Source organism: Loxodonta africana, chromosome 22 (genome assembly GCF_030014295.1).
Source record: "Loxodonta africana isolate mLoxAfr1 chromosome 22, mLoxAfr1.hap2, whole genome shotgun sequence".
Taxonomy (NCBI): domain Eukaryota; kingdom Metazoa; phylum Chordata; class Mammalia; order Proboscidea; family Elephantidae; genus Loxodonta; species Loxodonta africana.
Window position 1 is genome coordinate 34,864,250 of NC_087363.1, and position 23,639 is coordinate 34,887,888.

At 40.8% G+C, this 23,639-nt stretch overlaps 1 protein-coding gene across 1 annotated transcript in view; it reads left to right on the plus strand.

The window, feature by feature from the left end:
* Window positions 1-23,639, plus strand: part of EEFSEC (eukaryotic elongation factor, selenocysteine-tRNA specific) — a 300,712-nt gene that overhangs the window by 115,507 nt on the left and 161,566 nt on the right. The gene's annotated exons all lie outside the window — the stretch shown is intronic.

A 23,639-nucleotide genomic window follows, 5' to 3' on the forward strand; every position in this document is an offset into this window, starting at 1 on the left:
ATCCATGTCTGAAGAGTTGGCTTTGGGACTGGTTCCTGTCCTGGGGCAACAGAAGGTCTGGGGGCCATGACCACCAGGTTCCTTCCAGTCTCAGTCAGACCATTAAGTCTGGTCTTATGAGAATTTGGGGTCTTCATCCCACTGCTCTCCTGCTCCCTCAGGGGTTCTCTGTTGCGTTCCATGTCAGGGCAGTCATCAGTTATAGCCGGGCACCATCTAGTTCTTCTGGTCTCAGGATGGTGTAGTCACTGTGAACCCCTCCCTTTAAAAGAGCTTATTGTATAGTTAGGAAACCCTAGTGACGTAGTGGTTGAGAGCAATCGCTGCTAACCAAAAAGTCAGCAGTTTGAATACACCAGGTGCTCTTTGGAAACCCTATGGGGCAATTCTACCCTGTCCTATTTTTGGAATCAACTCCACTGCAGCAGGTTTGTTTTTGTTTTTGTTTTTTTTGTTTGTTTGTTTTATTGTGTAGTTGGGCAGAAAAGACTAAATGATGGAGAGAGTAACAGAGATTTACTCAGTGGTTAAAGACCGCAGCTGATGTGGCTTCCTCAGGAAAAAAAAAAACCTCAGAGTGGCATGTAATTCACTACCCAGTGCATTCTAGGGGTTCGAGGAAGGGGAGGCATCTGGAATTTGAAGTGATTCTAGAAGGGCAGCTCAGCAGGGATGATGTTCAGAATATGTAACACAGGTCAGGGCACCAACGAATTCAAACAGAGGCCATGTGGGTGCAGGCGGCCAGGGTGCCCAGTCATGAGTCCTTCCTCCATGAGCCATATGCACCCTTACACGTGCCAGCTTGTGTGGTCTATGAGACAGCTCTGTGAAGTGGGCCATGCTCTTTCCTTTCTGACAGGAAGGTAGGGGTGAGAGAGATGAGGTAACATCAGTGAGCTGTGGGATGGAAGCAGGTTTGGATAGGCAGAGGAGGGGAGTGGGGCTGTAAGAGTGGATTTTGGTGCTGGATACACATATATCCAGGGAGTTTGGGGAGGTGAGTCAGGGGTAGAGTCTGGGCAGGCCACTCGAGGGCTGTGGACCTGCCTAAAAGGGTGCAAGAGAGCAGGGTCGTGCTTCCAGGTGGTGCTGCGTTAGCTGCTTAGGCCATGGGGCCTGGGTGTAGGGCTATGCTGAATTTGGAGGGCAGGTAGGCAGTCTGTGGTTATAATGGCCTGACCCACGGTAGAACTCATTGAGAATGAAGACGAGGGTATGGATTGGAGCCATATTCCAAAAGAAGAACCAGCAGAGTGTTGCACTCAGAGATGACCTCAGAATTCTTGGACATAAGAGATGAGGAGACTACTGTACCAGGATCAGAAATCAGGAGGCTAGGGTTGGGAAACAGGTTGTTGGCAGAAGGAAGGGTAAGACTATGACTGGAGCGAGGTATTGGTGAAGACCCAGGTTTGGGAAGGGCTCCTGGAAGAGGGGAGTCCAGGGGAAGAAGAGATAGGTTCTCAGGGTATACTGGGAGGAGGCCTATGAAGAGAAGGCCAGAGGAGGAAGGGCCTCTAGAGGGGGCAAAGGACAGTCTGAGGGCTAGTGGAAAGTAAAGGTTTTGGGAGGGGGTGGGTAAAGAGTATGGGGACCAGCTTGTTGTCAGTCATCTGGGTCACATGTTACCTAGGGAAAGTGAGCCCAAGGGGAGAACATTGACTTTGGCTGCTGGGGAATTACTGTTGACCTTCTGGAAATCAGTACTCTTCTGAGCCTCTCCCCCCATTCCTCTTCGTATCATGTGAAATTGGTGCCACACGGTGGATGGTCTACCCCTCACCCCATTTGCTCTGGAAGCCCTTGTTCACTGTTGACCACCAAAGAGCTGGGCACAGAGGAGGTGCTGAGTAAATATTCCTTGACCTGAATGTGAAGGAGACAGAGCTGATGCTGTAAGAAAATGGGGCGTAAACTTCTGGTGAGCAAACCGAGCAGTGTTCATTGAGAAATAAGAATGGGAAGAGAAGTTGGGTGTTCACCAGAAGTGGCAGTGAGGTCGAGCAAGGGGTTTTCCTCCAAAAGAAGGAAGACCGGGGGATGTGGAAAGGTAGTGGGAAGAGTCCAGAGAAGAGGCTGGAGGGGTTGGGGAAGGAGGGTTGGACAGCCAGCTGTAGGGAGGAGCCCCATGCCCCCTTTACACATAGTGGGGGACCTGGTGGCAGGACTTCTCTTGAGCTCTTCCCTTCAGTTGCCTCTTGTTGGACTGGGTTCTCTGCCTGCCTCCTTTTGGGTGTCTTGGTGGGGGAACATGAGAGAAGGGCCACATTCTTGAGGAAGACAAGTGGGCAGCTTGACTCAAAGTGAGGGACTCATGCTCAGTCAAGCAAGGTGAATCTGGATTCATAGTGTGGCAAATGTGTGGCGTTACCTGAGAAGCTAATCCTTTTTCAGTTATCCTTAATCTTTCTGATTCAGTTCAGAAAAATGCCTCCAATTGGTGCCGTTTAACTTTCTAACATGGCTCAGAACCTTCGGCAGGTAATAGTATCTAGCTAGAATTTAATAACCTTGTTTTGTTTTCTTCGTGTTTATTTTTGTAGCTACAGTAGATTTCTTGTCTGAGCTTGGACTCTGATTGATTAATCAAAAAAAAACCCCTTAAGGTAGAGAACCATGAGAAAGGACACAGGTGTTAACTTAAAGCCCACCTTTGCACGTTTACTTAATAAAATCAGCAATATAAGGTTGTTTTCAGGAGGAGGTGCAGCGTTCACAGCGTGTGTCTCCCCTGTCTATAGCAACATACCGTTGGCCTCTGGTCCAAGCTGTTGCCCAGTACAGTGGGAAACTAGGCTGGTGTTTCTTTGCTGTGTGAGTAGTTTTGTGTTCTAAGTTGGAGTTCATCTCCTCTTCTTCATGCTGTTTTTGTGTGTGTGTGTGTGTGTACATGAAACGTGTAATTTCTGCATCTATAATTTCAGATTCCCACAAACTGTCACTCATAATCCATATGTTATCTTTAATTCATCTAGTCCGAATTGAGTTAACTATGGTCTGTATTTTCTTTTTGGTCAGGATTTATAGTTTTAGAAGCTCCAGGATTTGTTGATTTGTCAATAACACAGTGTCGCAGTTTGTGAGTTCCAGTAGCACCTTAGGCAGCCACTGTTAACTGTTTTCGGCTTTTTCCTCTCCAGCTGCGCCAGGGTTTCCTTCTGGTGTGATCATTTCTGTTGGTAACATCTTAATCATTAGAACAGTGTTAACAGTGTTGTAGAGGGGCTCCCTAGTTAAATTGCTGGGAGAAAGCCTCAATAAATGAATCATTCTGCTGTAAGTTTTTGAGCAGCAAGTTCATCAGCACATACTTTCTCTCTGCTCTGGTACTCACTTGCTTCAGGGATCCCAAGACCTTGTTCCACCTGTCACTGCTGTAAAACTCTCTGCCAGCTCATCTTTCCTTCTAGTATAAGCCCACTGGCTGGACTTCACGCAGTTGTTTTTTATGGGGAAACTACACCCCGAAGCACTGTCTACAGCTTCCAGCTTCAGTTTGTTTAAAGTGAAGCGATTTGCAAAGTAATCTGAGTACGGAAGTTTTCTTAAGGGTTTACAACGTCCCCTCAGGTCTTTTATGGTTTTTCTCGTCCACACCTACTTGAACATGAGTTGTTTTTTTGTTTTTAAGAGATTTGCCTTAATTACCTTCCCAAAGCATTTAACCTAGTTCTCATAGAAACAGCTATTTTTATACTGTTGCTTCCTGATGCCAAATTAAACTCTGCTATTGCAGTATCACTTATTTATAACTGGTGTTACTCAGTTGTTTCTTGTTTAGCATAAAAGCTAGCTGGTGGAGGCAAAAGTGCAGGGTTGTACTGGACACTTGAGCATCAGGTGCAAGCCTCAAGCAGCCACCCGTGTGGGCACTCAGTGTGCCCTGGTGGCAGGCACAGGCTCCTCGAGGGAGTGGAGAGCATCCCTAGTGGATGTCTGTGAAGGGGCAATGGCAAGGGGCTTATATTAGACCTGTTACTCACGTCAAGTGATTCTGGTTTCCCATTTAGACAGTGATACAAAATTATGTTTTTCGATAAATTTATTTAGTAAGAAAGTAAATTTTTTAAAGGAAAACTTGGGGAAGAATAGCTCAGGTGGTACAGATCTTGTAAAGGCAGTAAGTGGATGGCCTGTCCATAGGGAGCCCTGAAATGGGAGGAAGGGCGGAGAGCAGAGTAACCACAGGGCTGTGTCCCCCATCCCCTGTGCCTGGGCACAGGGTTCGGTGGGTGGCAGCGGGTCCATCCTCTATGTATGGGTTTTGAGAGACCAGTAGTAAAATCTGGCAGAGTAGTTGTCTTCATAGTTAGGAGATGTTGGAGGTCATCCTGAGCACTCTAGCACAGTGAGAAGGGCAGGACTCTGGACCAAAGCTTTTTGGAACCAGAGAACAGAGCTCTAGCTCCTCCCTTCTGCCAGTTACTTCCCATGTGACTCTTTGTAGTCATTTAACCTCTCTGTGTCTGTTTCCTCATCTCTAAATGATGGGCTAACATATATGCAAGTGTCTAGGCAAGTGCCTTGTACATAGGAGCTGCCCAGTTAATATTTGGTGAAGGAATGAATGATTCTGAAAGTGAGAATGATAATGACTGTTCCTCCTTCGAGGGTTGTTTTAAGGATCCGGTAGGTGTATGTCGGTGTTTAAAAGTGATAGCAAACCATAATCATCTGAGCACTGTAATTATAGATATCGTTATCATTCTTTCATTGGTTTGAGAACTAAGATTACCAGAGGGCAGACAAACAAAAACCAATTCAGTTGCCATGGAGTTGATTCCTACTCATGGCAACCCCATGTGTATCGTAATAGAACTGTGCTCCACAGGATTTTCAATGACTAATTTTTTTTTTTTTTAATTTTTATTGTGCTTTAAGTGAAAGTTTACAAATCAAGTCAGTCTCCCATACAAAAATTTATTTACACCTAGGATATACTACTAGTTGCTTTCCCCCTAATGAGACAGCACACTCCTTCTCTCCACCCCCTATTTTCGTGTTATTCAGCCAGCTTCTTACCCCCTCTGCCCACTCACCTCCCCTCCAGACAGGAGCTGCCCACATAGTCTTATGTGTCTACTTGATCCAAGCAGCTCACTCCTCACCAGTATCATTTTCCATCCCATAGTCCAGTGCAATCTCTGTCTGAAGAGGTAGCTTTGGGAATGGTTTCTGTTTTGGGCTAACAGAAAGCCTAGGGACCATGACCTCCAGGGTCCTTCTAGTCTCAGTCAGCCCATTGAATCTGGTCTTTTTACGAGAATCTGAGGCCTGCATACCACTGCTGTCCTGCTCCCTGAGGGGTTCTCTGTTTTGTTCCCTGTCAGGGCAGTCATCAGTTATAGCTGGGCACCATGTAGTTCTTCTGGTCTCAGGCTGATGTAGTCTGTGGTTTATGTGGCCCTTTCTGTCTCTTGGGCTCATAATTACCTTGGATCTTTGATATTCTTCATTCTCCTTTGGTCCAGGTGGATTGAGACCAATTGATGCATCTTAGATGGCCTCTTGCTAGTGTTTAAGACCCCAGACACCACTCTCCAAAGTGAGATGCAGAATGTTTTCCTAATAGATTTTGTGATGCCAACTGACTTAGATGTCCCCTGAAACCATGGTCTCCAAACCCCCGCCCCTGCTATGCTGGCCTTCGAGACGTTCAGTTTATTCAGGAAACTTCTTTGCTTTTGGTTTAGTCCAGTTGTGCTGACGTGTCCTGTATTGTGTGTTGTATTTCCCTTCACCTAAAATAGTTCTTATCTACTATCTAATTAGTGAAAACCCCTCTCCCTCCCTCCTTCTCCACTCGTAACCATCAAAGAATGGTTTTTTCTCTGTTTAAACTTTTTTTCAAGTTCTTGTAATAGTGGTCTCATACAATATTTGTCCTTTTGCAGCTGACTAATTTCACTCAGCATACTGCCTTCCAGATTCCTCCACGTTATGAAATGTTTCACACATCAATGACTAATTTTTTGGAAGTAGATCATCAGGTCTTTCTTCTGAGGCTCTTCTGGGGGCATTTGAACCACCAACCTTTTGGTTAGCAGCCAAGCGCATTAATCATTTGCACCATCCTGGAACTCCTACCAGAGGGCAAGGGTTTTGAAACACAGTGCTGTCGAGTCGATTCCAACTCATATGGTTTGTTCCCTGATCTTTGAAGATCAGCCACATTCCAAATTCTCATATGGATTTGAGAAGGAGCACACACCTGCCTGTACGCAGTCTGGTAGATTATGGTTTCGACAATATTCTTAAGGTGGAAGGTAAACATGGACTTGGCTTTTGAGCACAGCCCCTCCACTGATTAGCTGTGTGACCTGGAGCAAGCTACTGAATCGGACCAAGCCTCAAGACCCCCACTTTTACAGGGTTGGGATGAGAAGATGACTGCAAAGCCCCTAACACAGTTGCTAGTACTATAGGTGCTGTCCCTGCCCCTCACTCCTACTATGCTGAACACTAGACTGCATATGAAGAAGCACTTGAGAGCAGCCTTTAGGGTCAGGGGAAGGAAAGGATGGCACTGACTGGAAGAAGTGAAGTCCTGACCTAGAAGTGGTACAGAAACGTCTCCTTAATACCAAACCAAAAGTAAACCTACTGCCATCAGGTTGATTCTGACTTACAGCGACCTATACAACAGAGTAGAACTGCCCCCATAGGGTTTCCAAGGCTGTAAATCTTTACGGAAGCAGACTGCCACATCTTTCTACTGCAGAGCAGCTGTCGGGTTCAAACTGTGCTGGGTTTGGTTTTTTTAAATATATATAAAAATAACGGAAGAGAGACTACCCAGATTTGGTGTCTGTAGTGAAATAAACATCTCGGATGTTCATCTTGGTAGTGAAAAAGGTTGCTACCCTTTCATGGTATATTTTTCCTTTTTAATTGTGATATAATTCATATACCATAAAATTCACTCTTTTAACCTGTCCAAACTTGTGCAGCCAGCACCACTACCTAACTGCAGAACATTTTCATCACCCCCAAAAGAAACCTTGTCCTCCTTAGCATCTTCTCCCCAGTCATCTTTCCCCTGGCAATCACTAATTTATTTTCTGTCTCTATGGATTTGCCTATCCTGGACGTTTCATATAAATGGAATCCTAAAATATTTGGCCTTTTGTGTCTGGCCTCTTTCAGTTAGCATAATGTTTTCAAGTTTCATCTGTGTCATAGCATGAATTGGTACTTCATTCCTTTTTATAGTTGAATAATATTCTATCGTATGTATATACCACATTTTATTTATCCTTTTATTCACTGGTGGACGTTCAGGTTACCTCTACTTTTTGGCAGTTGTGAGTAATGCTGCTATGAACGTTTGTGTACAAGTTTTTGTGTGGACATAATGTTTTCAGTTCTCTTGGGAATATACCTAGGCACAGAATTGCTGGCCCACGTGATAACCCTGTGTTTCTGTTTTTTTTTTTTTTTTTTTTAATTTCAATGAATGTGTGGTGTTTATTAAATTGACAAAGTAATAATAATAGGTATGTGAGATGGGATGGGGGATATATACATCAATGAACAGTGATTATATGTGTATATATTTTATATTTGCTGAAAATACACACGTCAAAACATGCTTCCATTTAGCAGTTTCTACGCATACTGTTCAGTGACATTAGTTACAGTCTTCACATTGTATCAACATTCTCATAATTTCTGCTCTAGTTGTTTCATCCCGCATTTAGACTCACTGCTCCTTAAACTTATGTCACACTTATGTCATCCATTTGGCCTCATATAGATAATTTTTTAAAAGGTTACTTTTAAATTTTAATTTTAATACTTAAGGGTGACATTCTTTACTTTTTTAAAAAAAGTTTTATTTATTTTGTTTCTCTTCAGAATATATACAGCAAAACATACAATTCAACAGTTTCTACACGTACAGTTCAGTGACATTGATTACATTCTTTGAGTTGTACAGCCATTCTCAAACTACTTCTCTGAGTTGTTCTGTCTCCAATAACAAACTCACTGCCCCCTCAGGATCCTATCTGACCTTTTGAGTTGCTGTTGTCACGTGATCCCAGATAGTTCTTAAAAGAGAATAATGCTCAAGGCAGATACTTTTTACTTGTCTTAGTCATTTAGTGCTGCTATAACAGAAATACCACAAGTGGATGGCTTTAACAAAGAGAGCTTTTGTTCTCTCACAGTCCAGTAAGCTGGAAGTCGAATTCAGGGCACTCGCTCCAGGGGAAGGCTTTCTCTCTCTGTCGGCTCTGGAGGAAGCTGCTCGTCATCATTCTTCCCTTGGTCAGGGAGCATCTCAGTACCGGAACCTCAGATCCAAAGGATGTGCTCTGCTCCTGGCACTGTTTTCTTGGTGGTATGAGGTCCCCAACTCCCTGCTTACTTCCGTTTCCTTTTATCTCTTGAGATAAAGGTGGTGCAGGCCACACCCCAGGGAAACTTCCTTTATATTGGATTAGGGATGTGACCTGGTGAGGCTGTTACAATCCCACCCTAATTGTCTTTAACATAAAATTACGATCACAAAATGGAAGACAACCACAGAATAGTGAGAAGCATGGCCTAACCAAGTTAACACACACATTTTTTAAGGGACATAATTCAATCCATGACGCTATTGTTTGGTTTCGAGAAGACTTCAGGGGACATTTTTGGTTTAAGGTTTAAAGATCATCTCAGGGCAATAGTTTCAGGGGTGTATCAAGCCTCCATGGCTCTAGAAAATCTGGATTCCATGAGAATTATAAATTTGGTTCTTCATTTTCCCCCTTTTGATCAGGATTCTTCTATAGAATCTTTGATCACACGGTTCAGTAATGATAGCCAAGCACCATCCAGTTCTTCTGGTCTCATGGCAAAGGAGGCAGTTGTTCATGGAGGCGATTAGTCACACATTCCATATCCTCCTCTTATGCCTGACTCTCCTTCTGTTGCTCCAGGTGAATAGAGACCAATTTTTGTGCCTTAGATGGCTGCTTGCAAGCTTTTAAAGACATTCTTTACTTTTTGAGCTAAACTGTTTTTTAGTTTAAAGATGACTCTAGGAGGGTAGTCTCAGTTCAAGGTTTGAAGAGTATCCCAGGGCAGTAGTCTTGGGGGTTCCTCCAGCTTCAGCGGGTCCAGTAAATCCGGATTCTTTAGAAATTTGCAGTTCTGTCCCACTTTTTTTCTCCTTTCTGTCAGAATCCATCTATTGTGTCCCCATCGAAACTTAGTTAATGGTAGCTGGGCACCATCCAGTTCTTCTGGTCTCATGTTAGAGGAAGCAGTGGTTCATGGAGGCAATTAGCCTGATTCTTAGGTTTCCTTCTTCTAGTGTTGTTTCAGATAAATAGAGACCAGTTGTGTCTTGGATGTCCACTTGCAGGCTTTTACGACCCTAGATACTACTCACTGACCTGGGAGATAAAACAAAACCATTAAAAATAGCATTATGCCATAGTTTATAAAGAATATGTTCTACGTTTTACTTTGGTGAGTAGAATCTGAGGTCTTAAAAGCCTGTGGGCAGCCATCTAGTATGATACTCCACTGGTCTCACCCCTTCAGGAGCAAGGAAGAATGAAGAAAACTAAGGGTACAAGGGAAAGATTAGTCCAAAGGACTAATGGACCACATCTACCATGGCCTCCACCAGACTGAGTCCGGTAAAATTAGATGGTGCCTGGGTTCCACCACTGACGGCTCTGACAGAATCACAATAGAGGGTCCCAGACAGAACTGGAGAAAAATGTAGAGCACAATTCTGACTCAAAAAGAAAGACCAGACTTGGTGGCCTGACAGAGACAGGAGAAACTCTGAGAGTATGGCCCCCAGATACCCTTTCAGCTGAGTAAAAACCTCACTCTTGAGGTTCACCCTTCAGCCAAAGATTTGAACAGGCCCAGTGGAACAAAACAAGACTAAAGGGGCACACCAGCCCTGGGGCAGGGACTGGAATGCAGGAGGGAACAGGAAAGCTGGTAATAGGGAACCCAGGGTTGAGAAGGGAGAGTGTTGACATGTTGCGGGGTTGTTAACCAGTGTCATAAAACAATATGTGTACTAACTGTTTGATGAGAAACTAGTTTGCTGTGTAAACCTTTATCTAAAGTTCAATTTTTAAAAATATATATAAAAATAAATAAAAATAGTATTATGCCAATTGACTTGATTTTCCCACGATACCATTACCCTAATCTTTTAAACCAAGAAAACTAATGCCATGAGGTGTTTGGTTATGTCTAAGTAGCATCAGCATCTGTAGCCCATTTTGTTATTTTTGGGGGGGGGTTGTTTTTCCAAAATCATGTATACCATTTTCCAATTTGTCCTTTTTTTTAATGTACAGCTTAGTGATATCACTTACATTAGGTGTGATATCACTTACATTAGTCAAGTTGTACAATTTTCACCCACTTGAGGTGCCTCCTTTCCCATCACTGTAAAGAAGAAGCCATTACCACTTATTCAGTGGTGGAGGAACAACTCGGAAAGGTAGGGTAAGAATGGTCGCGTAACTGGAGAGAATGTAATCAGTGTCACTAAATGGTATGTGTAGAAACTGTTGAGTTGGTACATGTTTTGTTGTGTATATTCTCAAGAACAACAACAAAATAATAACAAGTCACTACTACCTAGACAATGAGTCTTTCTCTCTTCCCTGTGCCCCCCAATCCCTGGTAACCATTAACAATCAGATCTTTACCTATTCTTGTTATTTCATAAAAGTGAGATCATACGATATTTGTCTTTTTGCGATTGACTTATTTCACTCAGCATAGTGTCTTCAAGGTTCATCCATGTTGCTGCTTGTATCAGGACCTCATTTTTCTTTATGGCTGCATAGTATTCCATTGTATGTATGTACCATATTTTGTTTTTTCCGTTCATCCATTGATGGGTACGTAGGTTGTTTCCATCTTTTCTGCTGTTGAACATAGTTATGAATTTGTCCCAAGGGTATATACCTAGGAGTGGAATTGCTGGTTTTTTTTTTTTTTTATCATAGTACTATATTTAGCCTTTTGAGGAATTGCCATACTGTTTTCCATAATGGTTGTACCATTTTGCATTCCCACCAGCAACGGATAAGAGAACTATCTCCCCACATCCTTGCCAGCATTTTCTTTTTTAATTATTGCCATTCTAGTAGGGGTGAGGTGATATCTCATTGTAGTTTTGATTTGCATTCCTCTAATGGCTAATGGGGAAACCCTGGTGGTGTAGTGGTTAAGTGCTACGGCTGCTAACCAAAGGGTCGGCAGTTCGAATCCACCAGGCGCTCCTTGGAAACTCTATGGGGCAGTTCTACTCTGTCCTGTAGGGTCGCTATGAGTCAGAATTGACTCGACGGCACTGGGTTTGGTTTTTGGTTGGAATGGCTAATGGACCCTGGTGGCACAGTGTTAGGAGCTTGGCTGTTAGCCAAAAGGTCGGCAATTGAAATCCATCAGCTGCCCCTTGGAAACCCTAGAGGACAGTTCTATTCTGTCCTCTAGTGTCGCTATGAGTCGGAATCGACTCGATGGCAACAGGTTTGAGGTTTTTTTTTTGCACTTTCGGCAAAAGTTTACAGCTCAAGTTAGTTTCTCATATAAAATTTATGCACACATTGTTATGTGACCCTAGTTGCTATTCGTATAATATGCCAGCAAACTCTTCCTTTCTACCCAGGATTTCCCCCGTCCATTCAACCACCTCCTTTCCCTTCTGCCTTCTCATCTCGCCTCCAGACAGGCATTGCCCATTTAGACTCACGTATCTACTTAAACTAAGAAGCACGCTCTTCATGAGTATCATTTTATGTCTTATAGTGCAGTCTGATCTTTGTCTGAAGAGTTGGCTTTGGGAATCGTTTTAGTTCTGGGTTAACAGGGTCTGGGAGCCATGTCTTCTAGGGTTCCACCAGTCTCAGCCCATTAAGCCTGGTCTTTTTACTAGAATTTGAGTTCTGCACCCCACTTTTCTCCTGCTCTGTCAGGGACTCTGTTGTGTTCCCTGTCAGAGAAGTCATTGGTGGTAGCTAGGCACCATCTAGTTCTTCTGGTCTCAGGCTGATGGAGTCTCTGGTTTATGTGGCCCTTTTTGTCTCTTGGGCTAATATTTTCCTTGTTTTTTTTTTTTTAAATGGCTATGACAATGAACATTTTTCATGTGTTTTTTGGCTGCTTGGCGAAGTGTCTGTTCATGTCTTTTGCCCATGTTTTGACTGGGCTGTTTGTCTTTATGTTGTCAAGATGTAGAAGTTATATATATGTTTTAGATGTTGATGATGTTAGGTATTGTCAAGTTGATACCGACTCATAGCAATCGCCTGTGACAGAGTAGAATGCCCCCCATAGGCTTTTCTAGGCTGTAACCTTTGTGGGAGCAGGTCGCCAGATCTTTCTCTTAGCTACTTGGTGGGTTCAAACTACCAGTCCTTTGGTTAGCAGCCAAGCACTTAAGCATTGTGCTGCTGGGACTTCTTATACTTAGATATCAAACCCATATCAGATATATGGTTCCCCAAAATTTTTCCCCAGCCTGAAGGTTGCCTTCTTACTCTTTTAATGAAGTCTTTTGATGAATGTTAGTATTTAATTTTTGAGGATCCAATGATCTGTTTTGTCATCTGCAGCCTGTACATACATTGTATTTGATAGCCTGTCATTAAAAAAAAAAAAAAAAAAAAACTACATCCCATAGTTTCGCCCCTGTATTTTCTTCTAAGAAGTTTATGGTTTTAGGTTTAACGTTTAGATCCTTGATCCGTTTTGAATTAGTTTTTGTGTGTGGTGTGAGATACAGATCCTGCTTCATTTTTCTTCCTGTGGAAATCCAGTTTTCCTGGCAGCATTTGTTGAAGAGACTATTCCTTCCCCATTGAATGGATTTAGCATCTTTGTCAAAAATCACTTGACCATACATATATGGATTTATTTCTGGGCTCTCATTCTATTCCATTGGTCTATGTGTCTATCATTGAACCAGTACCAGGCTGTTTTGATTACCGTAGCTGCATAGTATATTTTGAAATCAGCAAGTGTGAGACTTCCTACTTTGTCCATCTTCAAAATTGCTTTGGTTATTTGTGGCCTGTTGCCTTTCCATATAAAGTTGAGGATTAGTTTTTCCATTTCTATAAAAACTGTTGTTAGAATTTTGATCAAAATTGCTTTGAATCTGTATATCGCTTTGGGTAGTATTGAAATTTTCACAATATTAAGTATTCCAATCTGTGAGCAGGGAATGTTTTTGCATTTATTTAGTTCTGTTTTAGTGTCTGGCAGCACTGCTTTTAGTTATACTTGTATAGGTCATTTACATCTCTGGTTAGATTTCTCACTGGGTATTTAATTCTCTTGGGTGCTATTGTAAATGGAATTGTTTTCTTGATTTCCTTCTTGGATTTCTCCTTGCTGGTGTGTAGAGAAACCCAACTGATTTTTTGTGAGTTCGTCTTGTACCGTGCAACTTTGCAGAGTTCTTCTATTAGTTCTAGAAGCTTTCTTGTAGATTCTTTGGTATTATATATACGTATACACATATATGTATATATATACATGATCATGTCATCTGCAGAGAGTTTTGCTTTTTCTTTTCCAATTTTGGTTCCTTTCATTTCATTTTCTTGCATTATTGCTCTGGCTAAGACTTGCAATATGATATAGAATAGAAGTAGTGAAAGTAGGCATCATGCCTCGTTCCTGTTCTCAAGGGGAAGGATCTCAGTCTTTCTCCGCTGAGTATAATGTTGACTGTTGGTTTTTCATAGATGCCCTTAACCATGTCGGGGAACTTCCTTTTTATTCTTATTTTGTTGAAAGTTTTAATAAGGAAAGGGTGCTGCATTTTATCAAATGCCTTTTCTTTGTCAATTGAGATGATCATGTGGTTCTTTTCCTTTGCTCTATTAAAGTGGTGTATTACATTGATAGATTTTCTAGTGTTGAACTATCCTTGAACTCGTGGAATAAATCCCACTTGGCCATGGTGTATAATTTTTTTAAATATGTTGTGGGATTTTGTTTGCTAGTATTCTGTTGTGAATTTTTGCATCTATGTTCATGAGGGATATTGGTCTGTAGTTTTCTTGTGGTTTCTTTGTTTTATGTAACAGAGTAATGATGGATTCATAGAATGAAGGAAGTAGGGAGTAGTTCTCCTCTTCTATATTTTGGAAGAGTTTGAGCAGGATTGGTGTCAATTCTCTGAATGTTTGGTAAACTCCCCAGTGAAACCATTTGGTTCAGGACTTTTTTTTTTTTTTTTTTTTTTTGGCAAGTGTGGGGGTGTGGATTACCAACTCAGTCACTTCTCTAGTTAGGGGTTCGTTGGGGTCTTCTGTCTCTTTTTGTGTTAGTTTAGGTAGGCTATATGCCTCTTAGATTTTGTCCTTTTCATCTAAATTAATCTTTTTATTTCTGTTGGGTCTACTGTAATGTCTCTGCTTTTGTTCCTTATTTTGGTTATTTGCATTCTTTCATTATTTTTCTTTGTCAGTTTAGCTAGAGGTTTGTCAGTTTTTCATTGATCTTCTCAAAGAGCCAACTTTTGGTTTTGTTGATTCTATTATTTTTCTATTCCCTATTTCATTTATTTCTGCTCTGATTTTTATTATATCCTTCCTTTTGGTAGTTCTGGGCTTAGTTTGCTCTTTTCTAGTTCCTCACATTGTAGAGTTAGGCTGTTGACTTGAGGTCTTTTTTTCTTTTTTGATGTAGGCATTAATTGCTATAAATTTCCCTCTAATGACTGCCTTAGCTGCATCCCATAGGTCTTGGAATGTTTTGTTTTCATTTTCATTTAGCTCCAAGTATTTTTTTTTTTTTAATTTCATTCTTAATTTCTTCCCTGACCCATTGGTTATTTAAGTAGTGCATTGTTTGGCTTCCATGAATTTATTTTTCATTTTTCTTTGTATTGTGAATTTCTAGTTTATTCCTTTGTGGTCAAAGAAGACACTTTGTATTGTTTCAGTCTTTTTAAATTTGTCAAGGCTTGTTTTGTGGCCTCCCATATGGTCTATCCTGGAGAATGCCCCGTATGCCCTAGAGAAGAATGTGTATTGTTCTGATGTTGGGTGGAAAGTTCTGTATATGCCTATTAGATCTAATTGGTTTATGGTGTTGCTCAGGTCCTCTATTTTTTTAGTGATCTTTCTGGAAATTCTGTCCATTGTTGACAATGATGTATTGAAGTCTCCATTTGTTATTGTAGAGCTGTCTATAGCTCCTTTCAGCTTTGTCCTTGTTTGTTTTATATATTTTGGTGTATTGCTGTTGGGTGCACATATATTTATGATTGTTATTTTTCCTTGATGAATTGCTTCTTTAATTTAAATATACTGTCCTTCATCTCCTGTAATAGATTTTCATTTAAAATGTATTTTGTCTGTATGAGTATGGCCACCTTTGCTCTGCTTTGGTTATTATTTTCATGGAATATCTTTTCCCATCCCCTCACCTTCAGTCTGTTTGTGTCTTTGAGCCTATGATGTGTCTCTTATAGACAGTATATGAGTGGGTCATGCTTTCTTATCCAATCCGCCCTTCTCTGCCTCTTGGCTGGAGTGTTTAATCCGTTTACTTTCAGAGTAATTATTGATGCTGTTGTGTGCCATCGAGTTAATTTAGACTCAGAGCGGCTCTATTTTTAATAGAGCGGGGTTTGCTTCTACCACCTTATCATACATTGTTTTATGAGATTTCTGGGTTTTCTTTCTCTTTTTTCTCCAGTGCTGAGTACTTTTTATCCATAGCTTTTTTCTCTCTCTTTTGTTAATTATTCTTTTTTTTTTTTTTTTTTGGTAGATTCTGAGCTATTTTTTTTCTTTTGATGTAGAATTTTATTATTTACTTTCTTTGTGGTTACCATTATGATTATGTTTATATCTTCAATTAAAGCTACCTACCATATTTTTTTTTACCATATTCTGATACCAATTTGACTTTCTTAACATATTCAAAAATCTGTGTGTGCCCTAGTCCCCTCACCTTTTATTTAGATGTTACCATCAATTGCATCTTTGTATGTCGGCTTCACTGTAATTCTAATTCAAGTTTGTAAGTAATTAGTTACATTGTTTTCTTTGTTTTTCTGCCTGTAATTTTGTCATTGTAGAACGGGAGGGACCTGCCTGTCGTATTTACCAGCTGGAAGTATCATAGGTTTAATCTTTATATCGTCACTGCTTTCCTTTTAAAGGAGTCTGCTGCTGTATGTATTGTTTCAGGTTTTCGCCTAAAACATTGATTTTCTTTCTGGAGGATACCCTTTAATATTTTTTTTTTTTAATAATTTTTACTGGGCTTTAAGTGAACGTTTACAAATCAAGTCAGTCTGTCACATATAAGCTTATATACACCTTACTCCATACTCCCACTTACTCTCCCCCTAAGGAGTCAGCCCTTCCAGTCTCTCCTTTCGTGACAATTTTGCCAGTTTCTAACCCTCTCTACCCTCCTATCTCCCCTCCAGACAGGAGATGCCAACACAGTCTCAAGTGTCCACCCGATACAAGTAGCTCACTCTTCATCAGCATCTCTCTCCAACCCATTGTCCAGTCCCTTCCATGTCTGATGAGTTGTCTTTGGGAATGGTTCCTGTCCTGGGCCAACAGAAGGTTTGGGGACCATGACTTCCAGGATTCCTCTAGTCTCAGTCAGACCATTAAGTCTGGTCTTTTTATGAGAATTTGGGGTCTGCATCCCACTGATCTCCTGCTCCCTCAGGGGTTCTCTGTTGTGCTCCCTGTCAGGGCGGTCATCGGTTATGGCCGGGCACCGTCTACTTCTGGTCTCAGGATGATGTAAGACTCTGGTTCATGTGGCCTTTTCTGTCTCTTGGGCTCATAGTTATCATGTGACCTTGGTGTTCTTTATTCTCCTTTGATCCAGGTGGGTTGAGACCCATTGATGCATCTAGATGGCCGCTTGTTAGCATTTAAGACCCCAGACGCCACATTTCAAAGTGGGATCCTTTAATATTTTTAATAGGACCAGTCTGGAGTCTGGTGGTTATAGTGTCCCTTACTTTTTGTTTGTCAGGTATGTCCTAATTTCATCCTTGTTATTGAATAACAATTTTGTATACTATTGTTGGTTGACAGTTCTTTTCTTTAGGACTTTTATAATGTCATCCCATTGTCTTCATGCCTGCATGGTTTCTGATGAAAAATCAGCACTTAATTTTATAGAGGCCTCTCTTTAGTGGTATTTCATTTTTCTTGTGCAGCTCTCAATTTTTTTTCTTTGTCCTTAGTTCTGGAAAGTTTGATTATGATATGTATCGGTGAGTTTCTCTTGGAGTTTATCCTATATGGAGTTCATTGAACTCCTTGGATGTAGAATTTCTTGTCTTTCATGTTGTTTGGGAAGTTTTCTGACATTATGTCTTCAAAAGTTGTTTCTGGACTTTTTTTTTTTGCTCTCTTTTTTTTCTGGAACTCCCATAATGTGTATATCGTTCCTTGTGATGGTGTCCCACATATCCCTTAGGCTTTGTTCTTTTTTCTTCATTTTTTTTTTCCTATTTGCTCATCATACTGAGTCAGCTCAAAGGCATTGTCTTCTGTTTCACTGAGCCTTCCTTCTGCTGTTTCAATTCTACTTCTTTTCTTCCCTGGAGTTGTTTATTTCTGTTGTTTTATTGTTACACTCCCAAATTTCCAATTAAAAAAAGTTTCTGTATCTTTATTGAATTTCTCATTTTGTTCTTATACTGTTTTCCTGGATTCTTTTAGATTTTTTTCCCTGTGTTTTCCTTTAGCTCATTGAGGAAACTTAATACTAGTGCTTTGAAGTCTTTGTCAAGTAGTTCCATTATCTGTCCTTCCTGAGGGACTGTTTCTGTGGCCTCCCCCCTTTTTTTTTGGTTGTCTGTTTGATTCATCCTTTCCTATCTCTTCATATGCTTTGTAATTGTTTGCTGTTTTTGAAGCATTAAGGCTTTTGTTTTTGTTTTTACTTTGATACATCTGGAGCTTAGCTTCTTTTTCTCTTTAGGTTGCTTCCTTCCCTTTGTATTGTTTTTATTTTGTATGTTGAAGGATGTATGTCTTTGCTACTACTGGTTGGTTGGGCATGGCTTATCTTCACAGGTAGGTGTGGTGGGTTGGGCTATCATAGGGAAACCTATGGCATTGGGCACGTGAGACTTCCCGTGGCAGGTTGCATGGAGATGAGAGAGCAGGTCTCTTTCCCATGGTGAGGCACAAGATGCGGGTTGGACAGGGCCCCTGCACAGCCCTTGAAGGATAGCATGGCCCCTCTGCACAAGGGTGTCTGGGCGGCATGGCCCTGAGGTTGCAAAGAAGGCCCTTAGTGCTATATGGTGTGCAGCCCTCATCAGGTGGTGCTGGGCTTGTTCTGGGGAGCATGCCTAGATTTTTCCCAGCATGTTGCCTTGGCAATAAATGTCTCTCATACTGGCTAATGGATAAGTACTGTGGCTTCTGAGTAGTCCCAGCTATAATTCCTGGCTCCATCCATTCCCTGCACTCACCAGTGATATGGGAGCTCACACTCACACTTCTGTACTTTTTTCTGTGCCCCCTCCCCAGGTGTGCACTGTCTGTCTTTTCTGTCCTCTGTCCTGAAGCTCCTACAGTCCAACCCATACCACTCAAGTCTAGCAGCACTTCCCAGTAGTTTCTTGGTCTCAAAGCTATGTTGCTCCTTTGTGTCACTCTCTTAGGCATGCCCAACCCCAGTATGCAGCTTACTCACCCTTTTCTCTTCCGGGGCTGTTCACACAGTGTCTCTGTCTCAGGCTGTGTTTTCCATGTTGTTCCCTCCTGGAGATCCTCACTCAGGGGTGTTGCCTGTAATCATCTCAAAATGGCCATGTTGTGCCAGTATGGCAGGTTGGATGTGGATGATCTGTGAATCTCTGCTCTCCCACTGCCCTTGTTCTATTTCTACCTCTGATCTGGTGTCCAGCCTGTTTGCAATCCTTCATTTGTTGTTCAAAGTTCCGAAGTTGCTGTCTGTGTTGGTTCTTACTTGTTGTCTCAAGTAATTGCTTTAGGGACATTGTGGTGCCTGTATATAAGCCACCATCTTGCCCCGCCCCCCCGCCACCCAAAAAAAAAGCAACAGAAAACTATGTCTAGCTTTTTGAGGCACTGCCAAACATTTGTCTACAATGACTGTACCATTTTACATTCCCACGAGCAGTGTATGAAGGTTTCAATTTTTTTATATCCTTTTCATTGTCTTTTTGATTATACCTATTAGAGTCGCTATGAGTCGGAATCAACTCGATGGCAGTGAGTTTTTTTTTTTTTTTTTTTTTTTGAGTGGATGTGAAGTGGGATTTCATTGTGGTTTTGATTTGCATTTCCCTGATGACTGATGATATTGAGCATCTTTTCATGTGCTTATTGGTCAGTTGTATATTTTTTTGGATAAATGTTTATTCTACTCTTTGCTTATTTTAAAATTGGGTTCTTTGTCTTTTTATTGTTGAGTTGTAAGAGTTCTTTATATATTCTTGATATTATACCTTATCATGTATATGATTTGCAAATATTTTCTCCCACTCTTTAGGTTGTCTTTTTATTTTCTTCATGGTGTCCTCTGAAGGACACATTTAAAAATTTTGATAAAGCCCAATTCATCCATTTTTTTCTTTTATTTCTTATGCTTTTAGTGTCATATGTAAGAAACCATTGCCTAATTCCAGGTCATGAAGATTTATACCTGTGTTTTTTTCTGAGAGTTTAATAGTTGTAGCTCTTATATTTAGGTCTTAGATCTATTTTGAGTTAATTTTTTCTACAACAGTTTTATTGAGATATAATTCATATACCATGCATTTATGTATTTAAGGTGTACAGCTCAGTTAATGTATTCACAGAGTTGTGCAACAACCACTACCCCAAAAAGAAATCTGGTACTCAGCAGTCATTACTCATTTATCCATAGTGTCCCTGGTTAAGAACTCGACTGCTAACCAAAAGGCCAGCGGTTCGAATCTACCATCTGCTCCTTGGAAACCCTACAGGCAGTTCTGCTCTGTCCTCTAGGGTCACTATGAGTTGGAACTGACTCAACGACAAAGGATTCCCAGCCATAGACAACCATTAATCTACTTTCTGTATGAATTTGTTTATTAGGGACATTTCATATAAATGGAATCATAATATGTGTATTTTGAGTTAACATTTGTATGTTGTGTAATGTAGGGGTCCAACTCCATTTTTTTGCGCATGGATGTCCATTTGCCCCAGCACCATTTGTTGAAGAGACTATCCTTTCCCCATTGAATAGTCTTGGCATTCTTGTCAAAAATCAGTTCACGATATAGATGAGGATATATATCTGGGTTCTCTATTCTATTCCATTGGTCTATACATCTGTCTTTATGCCAGTGCCACGTTGTTTTGACTACTATAGCTTTAGTAAGTTTTGAAGTTGAGAAGTGAGAGTTCTTCAGCTTTTTCTTGTTCAAGATTGTTTTGGCTATTGGAGGTCCCTTGAAATTTCATATTGATTTTGCAATGGGTTTTTCTATCTCTGCAAAAGATGCTGTTGAGGTTTTGATAGGGATTACATCAAATCTGTAGACTGCTTTAGGTAGTACTGTCTTCTTAAAAATATTAAGTTATTATCTAGTGTTATTTCATTTCAGCCAAAAGGACTCCCTTATTTCTTACAGTGGGTCTGCTCATGATGAATTCTCTCATTTTTTGTTTTTCTGGGAGTGTCTAAATTTCTTTCATTTTTTGAAGGATATGTTTGCAGATTATACAATTTTTAGGGAGCCCTGGTGGCGCAATGGTTAAAGTGCTCAGGTGCTAATCAGAAGGTCAGTGATTTGAACTCACCACCCACTCTGTGGGAGAAAGATGTGGCAATCTGCTTCCCTAAAGATTTACAACCTTGGAAAACCCTGTGGGACAGTTCTGCTCTGTCCTTTAGGTTTGCTGTGAGTTGGAATCGACTTGACTGCAGTGCGTATATAATTTTTGTCTAGCAGTCTTTCTCTTTTAGCACTTTGAATATGTCATTTCACTGCCTTCTGGCCTCCATGATTTCTGGTGAGAAGTCAGCTGCTAGTCTTACTGAGGATCTCTTGTACATGATGAGTTGCTTCTCTCTTCTTGCTTTTAAGATGCTTTCTTTGTCTTTGGCCTTCAGCAGCTGGATTGTACTGTGTCTGTGACTGGATCTCTTTGAGTTTACCCAGTGTGGAGTTTGTTGAGCTTCTTGGATATGTAGATTAATGTTTTTCATCAAATTTGGGGAGTTTTTGGCCTTTATTTCTTAATATTTTATCTGCCTTATGTCTCTCCTCTCCTTGTAGAACTCATATTATACATATATTGGTATGCTTGATGGTATCTCACATGTCTCTGAGGCTGTGTCTATTTTTCTTCATTCTTTTTTCTTTCTTTTCCTTAGACTGGTTGATCTCATTTGACCCATCTTCAAGTTTCTTCTGCCTGCCCAAATCTTCTGTTGAGCTTCTCTACTGAATTATTCGTTTTAGTTATTGTACTTTCCAACTCTAGAATTTCTCTTTGGTTTGTTTGTACACCGTCCTTCCCTCTCTTCCATCCTTTCTTTTTTAAAATAATTTCTATTTTTAGAGTCTCTATTTGGTGAGGCATTATTCTCATATTTTCTTTTATTTCTTTAGACATAGTTTCCTTTAGTTCTTTGAACATACTTGAAATAGCTGACTTAAAGTATTTGTCTAGTAAATCCAATATCTGGGCTCTCTCAGGGACAGTTTCTGTTAACTTCCCTTTTCTTGTGTATGGGCCATATTCTTGTTTCTTTGTATATATTGCAAATTTTTGTTAAAATTGAACATTTAAAATAATATAGTTTGGAACCTCTGGAAATCAAATTCTTCCCAGTCCCCATGGTGTGGTGTTTTTGTTTAATGACTTATTTGGATTAATTCTGTTTCTCCCCACCCCCCTTTCTTCTTTGTAAGAATTTTCTATTCTTTGTCATGTGTGGCCACTGAAGTCTCTGCTTAATTAGCTTAGTGTTTAGCTAATGATTATACAGAAATTTCCTTAAATGCCTAGAAACAATAAGTCTCCCAATCTTTGCTGAAGGGCTCTGTGTGTGTTGGGACATGTCTTCAATTCTTGGCCAGGCAGTTTATAATTCCATCTTAGTGGTCACTTTCTGCCTGCACAGAACCTCAAACTTAAGCAGAGGTGAGAGCTTATTGCCTTCTCAGGGTCTTTCCCTGGGCATGCCCACAGTCTTATGCCTGCATGTGGCCTTCAAGATTTCCTGGTATGTGACAGAGATTTCCTGAGCTCCTTATGGACATCTTGCTCCCCAGGTTTTCGTTTTGAATTTTTTGGTCAGCCTGTTGTTTGCCAAAAATGTTATCATCTGCCTCAGGCAACCATGATGTCAAACAATTGCTTCTGATTGTTTTTGACAAAATACTCCTGGGGAAAAGGCTGTTTGTGGTGGATGAGCTCCAACTCAGGCCAAATAAAGACAAGTTTTGCAAGTAGGGTCTCCCATGGAACCATTAGGCAAATCACACAATAGTTCCCTGAGAATGGATGTTCAAAGGAGCTCCAACCCTGTTGTGCTCCTTCCAGTGGCTGCCAGGCAGCTGGTTTTCAAGGCTACTGAGGAGTTGAGGAGTAGACGGGAGTAGGGCAAGTTAAAACGTCCAAAACTTACTTGTTCTTACTGAGATTCAGTCTTTTTTTTTTTTTTTTAAATAGACACTCCCCAGATTGCTGCAGCCTTTTGGTTAATTTTCAGAGTTTTGAATATGTTGGTTTTTGCCAGTGTTCTCGTTGCTTTTCTAGAGGAGAGAATTTTTGATGTCCTTTTTTTGCCATTTTTATTGTCCTTTCAATGTGCGTTGAGTCTTAGATTTATACCCCAGCAATTTATCACAAAGTCAATGCAAAAGTGAGTCATGAAATACCCCAAACATTAAGGGAAAAAGCACTTACCCACTTCCTGAACTATTATATAAAAAAACCAAACCAAATCTGTTGCCATCCAGTTGATTCCGACTCATAGTGACCCTATAGGATAGAGTAGAGCTGCCTCATACTGTTTCCAAGGAGGGGCTGGTGGGTTCAAACTGCTGACCTTTTGGTTAGCAGCTGAGCTCTTAACCACTGTGCCACCAGGGCAGGAGAAGGAGTATAACATAGAGGCTGAGAGTTCTGATTCTAGAGTCACACGGGGTGTGTTTGAATTTGACTCTGTGGTTTGTAGCCCATGACTTGGAGCAAATTAATTAGCCTCTTTAAGCCTCAAGTTTCTCATCTATACAGTGGTAACAACTCTATAGTGTTATATGCTTCGTTTAGCTAAGGGAGTTATTATCGCTGTTGTCGTAGCTATCATTCAACAAAAAATTGTTTATGATATAATGTAAATAAATCAGCAGGATATGGAATTGTGTGCATATATTAAGCAAAACGTGAAAAGTTAATCCATTGGCAATGCATAGAAAAAATAAGATTGGAAAAAAATCCCACCAATGGTGGGATTATGGGTTATTTGTTTTCTCTTTTCCATTTTTTTTCCTGACAGCATTACACGACTTTTTTTTTTTTTTTAATGGAAAAGATGAATGTACTATCATAGAAAGGATCTCCTTATAAAAAGGCAGGGCTCTCCTGGTAGGGCTTTGCATTGTCCAGGCAGGAATGCCATCGCTTAGACATGGGGATGGT